This window comes from Rutidosis leptorrhynchoides, chromosome 5 (genome assembly GCF_046630445.1).
Source record: "Rutidosis leptorrhynchoides isolate AG116_Rl617_1_P2 chromosome 5, CSIRO_AGI_Rlap_v1, whole genome shotgun sequence".
Taxonomy (NCBI): Eukaryota; Viridiplantae; Streptophyta; class Magnoliopsida; order Asterales; family Asteraceae; genus Rutidosis; species Rutidosis leptorrhynchoides.
This window is the reverse complement of record NC_092337.1, coordinates 326,421,680-326,432,018: the sequence shown is the minus strand read 5'-3', so window position 1 is coordinate 326,432,018 and position 10,339 is coordinate 326,421,680. Positions and strand designations below refer to the sequence as shown.

At 36.6% G+C, this 10,339-nt stretch overlaps 1 pseudogene; it reads left to right on the top strand.

The window, feature by feature from the left end:
• The first annotated feature begins 6,396 nt into the window (after positions 1–6,396).
• On the top strand, positions 6,397–9,756 carry LOC139849539 (heat shock cognate 70 kDa protein-like; annotated as a pseudogene).
• Positions 9,757–10,339: the final 583 nt, after the last annotated feature.

Sequence of the window (10,339 nt, the reverse complement as noted above, 5' to 3'; positions counted from 1 at the left end):
AAAGTTAGATTAAAAAGACACTCACTGCTGCACACACTTTTGACACATCAATAGACCAGCTAACTATTGATCCTCAGAGTGCTTTGGTTGAAGCCAGCAAATTGCTTGATCAGGAGCTGGCTCAACTGCTTCATCAGCTGGATGAACCAGCTAGAGAGGAGGTGTATGAGAGGCTGGCTACACTTGATAATATTAATGAGCAGCCATAGTATCACTATTTTAGTATGGCTCCTGCTGCCTCTCCATGGCCTGGTCACTGGAGGCCCCTCAAATTTTAGCTTAATCCCACTACTAGTAAGGTTACTATGCACGATATTCCTGATTCGTCTGTACCTTCTGATTCATCAGCTTCTTCCTCATCATCTTCTTCTTCTGATGGTGATGCTGATAAAGGTACTGGTAAGAACGAGCTAGTAGATCCTAATAATGATACTGGTTCTAAAGACAAACCAGTAGATCTTGAAGTTAATTCAGCTGATAAGGGTACAACTGGTTCTAAGCCTTTGGGTGAATGTAAAAATGATGGTGATCATGGTGATGAGTCAGATTCTGACCTTCCACCTCCACCACCCCATAGTGGTACTCCTATTCTAGCTGCTACTACACCACCACCAACCAGTGCAGTTTATGTTACTGAAATGGAAGGGTTATCTACCCTTTCCGTCTACAGGACTGTCACCAAAATCACCCCTGCTGTACAGAATACCATCAGGGAAACCATTGATGACTGTATTGGTGAAGCTATCTCCGAGCTTGAAGTATCACCACTTCATCTATTAAAGCTCAGCTGCATCAAACAAATGCTTTTGCTGACTTAGCAGTTGATGCCATCAGGCAGCACTATGAAGAATAAGAAGAACTAGAGCAGCGAATCATCTTTCATAATGAATATACTAATCACATCACCAGACTTCAAGCAGAATTGGATCTTGAAAGGTCAAGGGTTCGATTCTTGAATAAAAAAAATATGATGTTGGAAGAGAGAGTTGAGTCATATGAACAGCAGATGGCCAACATGGTTCCTGTGTCTGCTTATGTTCGACTGGTTGAGACAATGCACAGAATGGCTGATTTACATGCTAATGTTCGAGCTGGTGTTAATCAAATTGCCATGGGTGTGGCAAGAAATGAAGTAAGATCATCCAGCCTTTTGTCTTCAACAATTTGGTGTTGATCCTAGTGCTAATCTAACTCCTGTTGATGCTGAATGGAACAACTTTGCATATACGATGCCTGAATCTGATAGTGATCTAGATGTAAATGTTCCTCCAGGCTCTACTTCTGTCATGTTGATGACAAAAAGAGGGAGAAGAAATCTAAAAGGCAAAAGAAAAGAAAACAATCTGAGGGGAGCATGAGCATGAAAAATCTCCTAAGCAGCAGAGGAGAGATGATGGTGGTGATGATGGTGATAATGTCCAAGGAAGAACTTTTAACGCTCATACTGAAGCAGGTGCCAAGGGTGCTGGTGAATCTTAATCCAACATGCCTGCCATATCTGTGGATGATATTGGTTCTGGCAGTAAGCCTAGTGATACTCTGTCTACTGAGCTAGTTGAATCTTTTGTTGTCTCTCAAACCATTAAAAAGAAACTTAAACGAAAATTGTAGAGACACCATAAGAAGCAGCAGAAAATTAATGATGCCTTCAACACTAAGTTTGAGGCCTATGCTGAAAAGAAGAAGTAGAGAATTGAGCATAGGAGAGGTCTCCCTGGTAAGCTTCTTGAAATTCACAACCATTTACTCAACATTGACAAACACAAGAAAACTGAAAGAAAAATAAATGTTAAGTTCATGGTGAAGTATGATAAGAAAAGGCTAAGATGTATGTTGAGTGAGCTGAAAGGATAAGGAATATGACTCCTGAAGGACTTAATAGGTCCAGAGGAGAAAAGACTCATGTGTTTCTAAAATGGTTGGCTGGTACGATGCAACCCAGCAAATCCTCTCAACCAGCAGTCCTTACTAAGCCAGCTACACAACCATAGCTAGTAGAAGTTGTTCATTTATCCAATGATGATGAGAAGCCAGTAGAGACAAATTTGTCTGCTACTAAGGGGGAGCAACTTGTTATAACTCCCCTACTGCCTACACAAGAACCAATATCCACACAAGAACCATCAGCTGAACCTAAGCCTATTGTCAAACAAAAGGTAAAATCTGCCCCTAGGGATAACCAGCCCCTAAAGAAAGAGCACTTATTCGAGGCAGTTGATGAAGGTACTGTGGCACTTACTGTAACAGCTGATACTAATTAGTCAGCTGGTAATGAAGACACAACAAGGAGTGCTGTGATAAAAGACCCAGCCAGAAGTGTGCTGCTGGGTGACAGAAGAATTGAAGACCCAGCAAAGAAGGATGAGCTGGGAGTTAAAAATGATAATGATTCTGCTGCTGATTTTACTGTCTGGGTAGTGGAAAATCAACCTTTGTCTTAGCTCGACTACCTGCAGTCATTCGTGCTGATTTTGATAGGACACTGGGTAATCTTCATCCCTATAAACCAGTGGGTCCTTCTAGCACATCAAAATCACCAAATGAATATCCTCCATCTTCCACAAAGAAAAATGACAAACATACTACTTGGGAAGATGAACCAGCTGCACACAAAAAGCCTAATCATAGAAAGATGAATCCAGATAAAAGGGAGGCTCATAGGCTCGAAATTACTGTTGATAAATTGATGAGCATGCAGGCAGCAAGGAGAAGAGAAATAATACGCCAAATCAGAATTTTGTATCATCCTATTATCAACAACTCTACAATAATTCTATGGATTGCAACATTGACATTAGCATGTATCTAAGGAATAGAAGCCGAAGACTCCACAGTGATAGCGAAAAGGATATATTTTATGAAGCTATGCAGCTGGGTATGGATTTGGAACAATACTGCAACCTCATGGTTACTAATGAGGGCAGGCAGTTGATTCAAGCAGCATGTTCCTTGAACATCAATGTGAATGAATACATCACTAGTATTCAACTAGAACAGCAAAGAAGGGATGATGCTGAGTTTGTTGAAAGGATGAGGCTTCAGGTGCAAGAAGCTAAATTGGCTGCTGATAGGGTTCAAGAAGCTGAATCAATCAAATTAGCAAAAGCCATAGTTAAAGCTCAGGACAAAGTTCTAGACAAGCTTGAAGCTGCTAAAAAGGCACCTGAAGTAACTCCACTGGAGACTGAAAGACAAGGGAATTATCTGATCATTTCTTCAGAAGCAGATATGTTGAGGTGATGACTAGAAGATCTAATCCTGGTAAGATCATCAAATGTCATAGAGAACTCAGAGGACCTTCAGTATCAACAAAGACAATAACGTCCATGAGAAGGTTGATTATAAAGATTTGAGAACTTTTAGATTTGATGAATGGATGGAAAATGTTGCAGTACTTTATTGGAAAAAGAAAAAGTAATCTCAAGGATTTACTGAAACTTGAATTACAAGATCTATTTGACAAGGCATCTAAATATGGTAATGCACCAGTAGTAATAGTAGAAGAAGTACTTGCTCAACAGAAGAAGAAGAAGAAGAAGAAGAAGAAGAAGAAGAAGAAGAAGAAGAAGAAGAAGAAGAAGAAGAAGAAGAAGAAGAAGAAGAAGAAGAAGAAGAAGAAGAAGAAGAAGAAGAAGAAATCTACTGGTGGGCCATTCAGAAGAGATCCAATCATCATTTTAGAAAATTTTAAACCCTTCAAGCCTGAAGATCTGCCTGAAGATCTGCCTGAACTGTTTCCTGAAGCCTCGCAAGCCTTAAAAGTGAAAGAAGAAGAGCTATCTAAAGATGAAAGAGAAACGGAAAAAGATAAAGATAGATAGCCTTCTGTTGTTAAAATTGTATCTTTTGTTATTTCATTCTCATTGTACTGGCCTGTAATTATTGTATATATTTGTATTTCATAGGTTTTGTCATCATCAAATAGGGGGAGATTTTTTAGTCCCCAAAATAATTAAGGATTTAAGTATGACAAAACAACAATTATGTACACTAAAATGTAATCGTAGCTAGCATAGGTTTATTTATGTATAGACAACATTTGTTGTTGTGTCAAAGTGTTTTGTATGCTGCCAAGTCTACCAGCACAAGGTAGACAATATTCTGCATTCAGCACAGGATGGGTGTCCAGCAAATCATGAAGATCAAGTGAATCAGTATAGAAGAACCAGCATTGCTGTTAGCAGTATACAACACTTAGACAGCTATGATCCATTACAAGCATAGTAGTTTTCTGAGTGGTCTACATCAATTGTACTATTCAACAGAAGTCGAAGACAAAGTTGAACAGAAAAGGATACGTGTCGGTGGCTGACAAGTGACCTTACAAGACCACGTCTAAGAAACCCAAAACTCTATTTTTTTTCCAAATAGTGGTGCCAAACCGAATTGGGGTGTTCCTGCAAATAGCTACTAAAGAGGAAAGGAGAGAGGATGATCTCTGATGTAGTTGTCCGCACAAGTACAGAAATTCTATGTACCAATGGACAATGGATCAATTACACGGATAAAAGGACTACTATAAATAGAAGTATTCACTATTGTAATAAGTAGTGGTGTGGTTTTATTTAAATAGATTCCAAACGTGTAATAGCTTAAGATATCCTCTCTAGCTATTACTTATGTGTAATCTGTAATCAACTAACTTTTATTCCACCAAGAACAGTTGTGATTCTTTGTGATTCATATCAATAAAGAATAACCGTTGAAAATTACTCTTGACTCTTATTTAAATTGCATTCTTAAATACTAAACTGATATATTACTTAAGATAATTAAAAGAATTGTATTCACCCCCTCCATACTATCTACAATACTCCTGTTGTTAATCAAGGGACCAACAACAATTTAATCTCTAGAGGTATAATTCATGTAACCCTAATTGTTAAATTCAGTATTTCTTTATGTATTCATTGTGATTGTTGTTAGAGCTCATGTCCTTGAGTAATTAAATGTGTTTGGTTGCTCGGTTTACGCGTATGTGCAATATTGTTGAAATTCGTTTTTAGGTCAGACCATAACTGAAAGTTTGACTTATAATTAGTAGATTATATGTGTATAATTGGATTGATATCAAAAAACTATTGAATTTGGACTTAAGATTCACCTAGTTCAGATTTCCATCACATGTGATTAGATTTTACAATCACATGTGATTGGATTTAACATGGAGAATCACATGTGATTGAGTTTTAAATCACATGTGATTGGCATGCAGAATCACATGTGATTAGATTTTACAATCACGTGTGATTAGCATGCAGAATCACATGTGATTTGATTCCGAGTTCTGTTACTGTACATGTTCATCATCTTCATCAAAACTCAAAATACAAATTCGTTTTATGATGATTCTCTACACAATTTGAGTTCAGAAACATGCTTAACATCAAAATCCTAAACTATGTGCATGATCAATTTGGATTAACAACAACAGATTCAACAATTTTTTATTCGTGTTCTTTATTCATGACTTTTCATGGTGTTTTGGCCTCTGGATCAATTCAGCAACAATTAGAGAAAAGTAAAAGTGCATAAGTGTTTCAAATATCTTCGTGAATCTATCTGCAAATTCACAGATTCTAATTTGAAGTATCGAGCATGAATTTCGAGGTCAAAGGTTTGAACAAAAAGTCAACTATTTTGAGATTAATCAAATTCGAATGAATCTGTGTGTTTCAGGATCAAAAGATGAATGTCGAGTGTTATATGAAGGATTTCAAGCAAGTTTTGTGTTGATTTCATCTTCCAAAACGTCCTAGATCTCAACTTTGATTTTTGGTGTTCATCCTTAAAACCGCTATTATTCATCATTGATTCGATGATTCGATGTTGTTTAATCCATGATGATTTACAAAACGTGTTAATTAGTGTCTCAGGAACTAATCTCGATCATCAACTGGATTCAATTCGATTTGTTGTTACGATGAAGATGAACGTATGATGAACTTTCACATCTGACCTGATGAACGTATGAACTGATCTACACTAATCTGCAAAAATAGGTGATTAATGTGCAATATCTAAGAACTGAGATTTATCCCTTTAAATCTCATTAGAATTCATTTGAATATTCTTCTATACTAATATACCTCAAATTCTAATTTTTTTAATATTGCAAGTATGTTCAATTAATAATCAATTCATTTAAGTGTTCAATTTAAGAAGTTATACTACAAAGTAATGTTAAAAAAATTGTTTTATAACTGATTTAATCCCATATCTCCAACAAGATATACATTCCAAGTTTTCCGCTTCTGTTAGTATAATTTTATAAATTCCATATCTTCAACATTATATACATTTCAAAACAACAATAAAAACTCTCTCTCTCTCTCTCTCTCTCTCTCTCTCTCTCTCTCTCTCTCTCTCTCTCTCTTGTATTTTTTGGAAGGCGATATGGCAAGAACACCACCTGCGATCGGAATTGATTTAGTGACAACGTACTCGTGTGTAGCAGTTTGGCAAAACAATCGCGTTGAAGTCATCCCTAATGAACAAGGCAACCGAACCACTCCTTCTTGCGTTGCTTTTACCGACTCCGATCGTTTGATCGGCGACGCAGCAAAGAACCAAATCGCCAGGAACCCTACAAACACGGTTTTCGGTATGATCTTTTTTGTTAATAACTTAATATATATTTTTAATCATCTTAATTATGTAAACTTGTTTAGTCTCTGAAACGGAAGTGGTTTTTTCGTAAAGAAAGTAGTTTATCCATTGTTTGATACTAGCACTAATTAATTATTTAAAAACACTTTCAGGAATAAGTAATGGAATTTTTCTTTTTCTTTTTTTTGCAACATGTTATTTATTTATTATTATTATTATTTAGGAGTATTATTTTTTGCAACAAGGTTAACATACGGTACAGTTATTTTAATATTTATTCACTGTTGAACTTTGCAGATGCTAAAAGACTAATTGGAAAGAGGTATGCTGATGCTAGTGTACAAAGTGACATGAAAGTTTGGCCATTTAAGATTGTAGAAGGGAAAAATGGTAAGCCACTGATTGAAGTAACGTATCAGGGTGTTACGAAGCTGATTTCTGCTGAAGAAATTTCATCCATGGTGCTAACAAAGATGAAAGAGATAGCTGATACATACCTTAATGACAATGTGACATAAGCAGTCATCACTGTACCAGCTTATTTTGACGATTTACAACGACAAGCTACTAAAGATGCAGCTACTATTGCTGGTCTTAATGTTTTGCGCTTGATCAGTGAACCGACTGTAGCTGCTGTAGCTTACGGTCTGGACCAGAAGTCCAAAATCAGTGGTGCAAAAAATGTGGTTATATTCGACTTAGGGGGTGGTACGTTTGATGTATCTCTTGTTACCATTAATGAAGGGAAGTTAGAGGTTAAGGGTGTTGGTGGTGACGCTCATTTAGGTGGTGAGGATTTTGATAATCGAATGGTGAATCACTTTGTTGCGGAATTTAATAGGAAAGAAAAGAAAGATGTTAGCAAGAATCCAAGAGCGTTAGCGAGACTAAGAGTGGCTTGTGAGAGAGCAAAGAGGATTCTCTCTTCAACAACTTTTACTATTATAGAAGTTGACTGCCTGTATGATGGTGTTGATTTTTCAGCAAAAATTACCCGGGCTAAGTTTGAGGAGTTGAATATGGATTTCTTTAATAAGTGTATGGAAAATGTAAATAAATGTCTTGAAGATGCAAAATGGGATAACAAAATGGTGGATGACGTGGTCCTGGTTGGTGGGTCCACAAGGATTCCAAAGGTTCAAAAAATGTTACAGGAAGTTTTTGAAGGTAAGGACTTGTGCAAGACAATCAGTTTGTTTACCAGTCGAGTCCTCAGTCCCCGAGGATTTTCGAGTTTTTTCCGACGATCAACGTGATAGCATGTCCGAGTGCCAGTATTCAAATGTTCGCGTGTCTACATCGAAAGATTCTGAACCGTGTGAACTTGTTCGAAATGAGGAAAATGGAAGTGCTATGAATGGCAAGAAGATTACTAATTTTCCGGTAAATAATTTTCAGGCTAAAGATACCGTTGATGGGGTGGTTAATCCGATGAAGACTTCTTGTCGAAATGTGAAGGTTGAGGAAACCAAAGCATCTAATGGCTTTGTTCCATGCGTGCAGCATTCTTTTTCAAAAGTAGATAATACTTTGTCAGAAAATAATAATGATAATTTTAAAAGTAGCACGCGTGAAACTACCTCCAATGCAGTTTTGAATTATAAAAAGAATGGTGATGGTGACTCTGATCATGCTTTGGGCCTTAAATCAACCAGTGAGTCATATATAGAAACTGAAAACAATTCTATTACTAAGCCTTCTTGTGAGTCTACAAATTATGTTTCCATTGAACCCACTATGGAATCTTTAGCCTCTTCCTCGCCTGGCCCTTCATCTGGGTTTGATGGTACTTCGTCAAATGTTGGTATAATGTCCGGATCAGGTGTAACTGAAACTCTTGGGGCTAGCCTAAATAAAATTGGTCGTGCTAAATCAATCGATGAAAAAGTCGCTTATAACGCGGTAGCTCGTTTTCAGGTTAAGAAGAAAAAAATGCCCCCACTAATAAAACACCATTTTACTAATTATGTCCTACAGAAAAAGCTTTTGAAACGAAGAAGGCGTCGAGACGAATATAGATTGTTTGAAAGAGCCTATCAAGTTGATATGATGGAGGCTTTTGATAAAGATGACGTCGATGAGGATTATTGTTCATGCTCTGACTCGGACACGTAATATTCGTTGATTGGGGTCGTGCTTAGCTCGAGTGACATCTCATAAGCATTTGTATGTTTTCGTGATAGGCTTCCCTCGTGTGTTGTTTTTTCGTTTGGTTTCTCCTCTTGGTGCTTTTCGTGTTTATTTGGTTGTTTCGAGTTGGTGATTTAGTCGGTCCTGATTTGTAGGTCGTGTCTTTGTAATCTCGTGTTGTGTTCGCTAGCTTCTTGCTAGATATTTTATTTATATAATAATATACTTGCCTTTCAAAAAAAAAAAATCAATCCTGACGAGGCTGTTGCGTATGGTGCAACTGTTTTGGCTGCAAAGCTTAGTGGTCAGGGCAATCAAATGGTTCAAGAGTTGACATTGTCGGATGTCACCCCTCTTTCACTTGGTTATCGTGCAGTAGGAAACGTCATGAGTGTTATGATCCCAAAAAATACTCCCATACCTGTTATTAGAGAGCGTACGGTGACTACAGTTGTTGACTACCAAACTGAAATTTGGATCTCGGTTTTTCAAGGAGAGAGAAGTAAAGTGACAGACAACATTTATCTTGGTGAATTTTATCTTCAAAACATTCCTGTAGCCCCGAGGGGTATTACAAAAGCAAAGCTTCGGTTTGAAATCGATGTCAATGGTCTTTTGAAAGTTTCTGCCGAGGAATTGATTACTGGTCAGAACACAAACGTAAAAATCACCCATGGTAAGAGAAGTCTTTCAAAGGCAGAAATTGACAAGATGTTGAATGATGCAAAGAAATTCAAAGTTGAGGATCAAAACTACCGAAATAAAGTTGAGGCATATAACGATTTGGAGTATTATGTTTATTTAATGAAAAGAAGAGTGAACGATGACAACGTCAGGAAGATGCAAAATCCGCAAGATTTGAGAAAGATGGAGGATTTGGTGGAGGGTGCAATGGTGTGGCTTGAAATTTATAAGCTAGCAGAAGTCAATGTAATTGCAGAAAAGAAGAAGAAACTGGAATGCGTCTTCAACTCGATATCGGTCAGTTTATGTAAGGCTGAGAGGGAGCTTCATTGAACCTTTAAAAAAAAAATTTATTGTGATTTGTTTCATATTTTGTGATCAAATGATCATATTTGATCTTCATCTTTTGTGTCACCAACTACTATACTGCCTCAGTTGTTGGATAATTTTAGTCACTTCTTTTATTTTTATTATTTGGTGATGTTCTAATTTTTTAATGTATCACCTATTTTGATTTGAAAGTTAGTAGATGTGTTTTTAATCTACTGCATGAGTTTTTAATTCTTTACCAATTTACTCATCACTACATGATGTAGATTTATCTAACATCACTAGCAGTGTATATGTTCATATTCAAGTAAAATAATGCATTACATATTTTGTTTTCACCTAAGTTATGGTAAAGTGTCAATTGGTTGTATGTACAAACTATTATATTTTACCGCATCATCTACTCTGGCTTTTTATGATATATATATATATATATATATATATATATATATATATATATATATATATATATATATATATATATATATATACACGGAGGGACAATGATGATTTTTGGTGGAAAGTAGACTCTTAGTGTGTTTAGACTTATACCGGGCAATTTAGAAACTGGACACACACTCTCAAA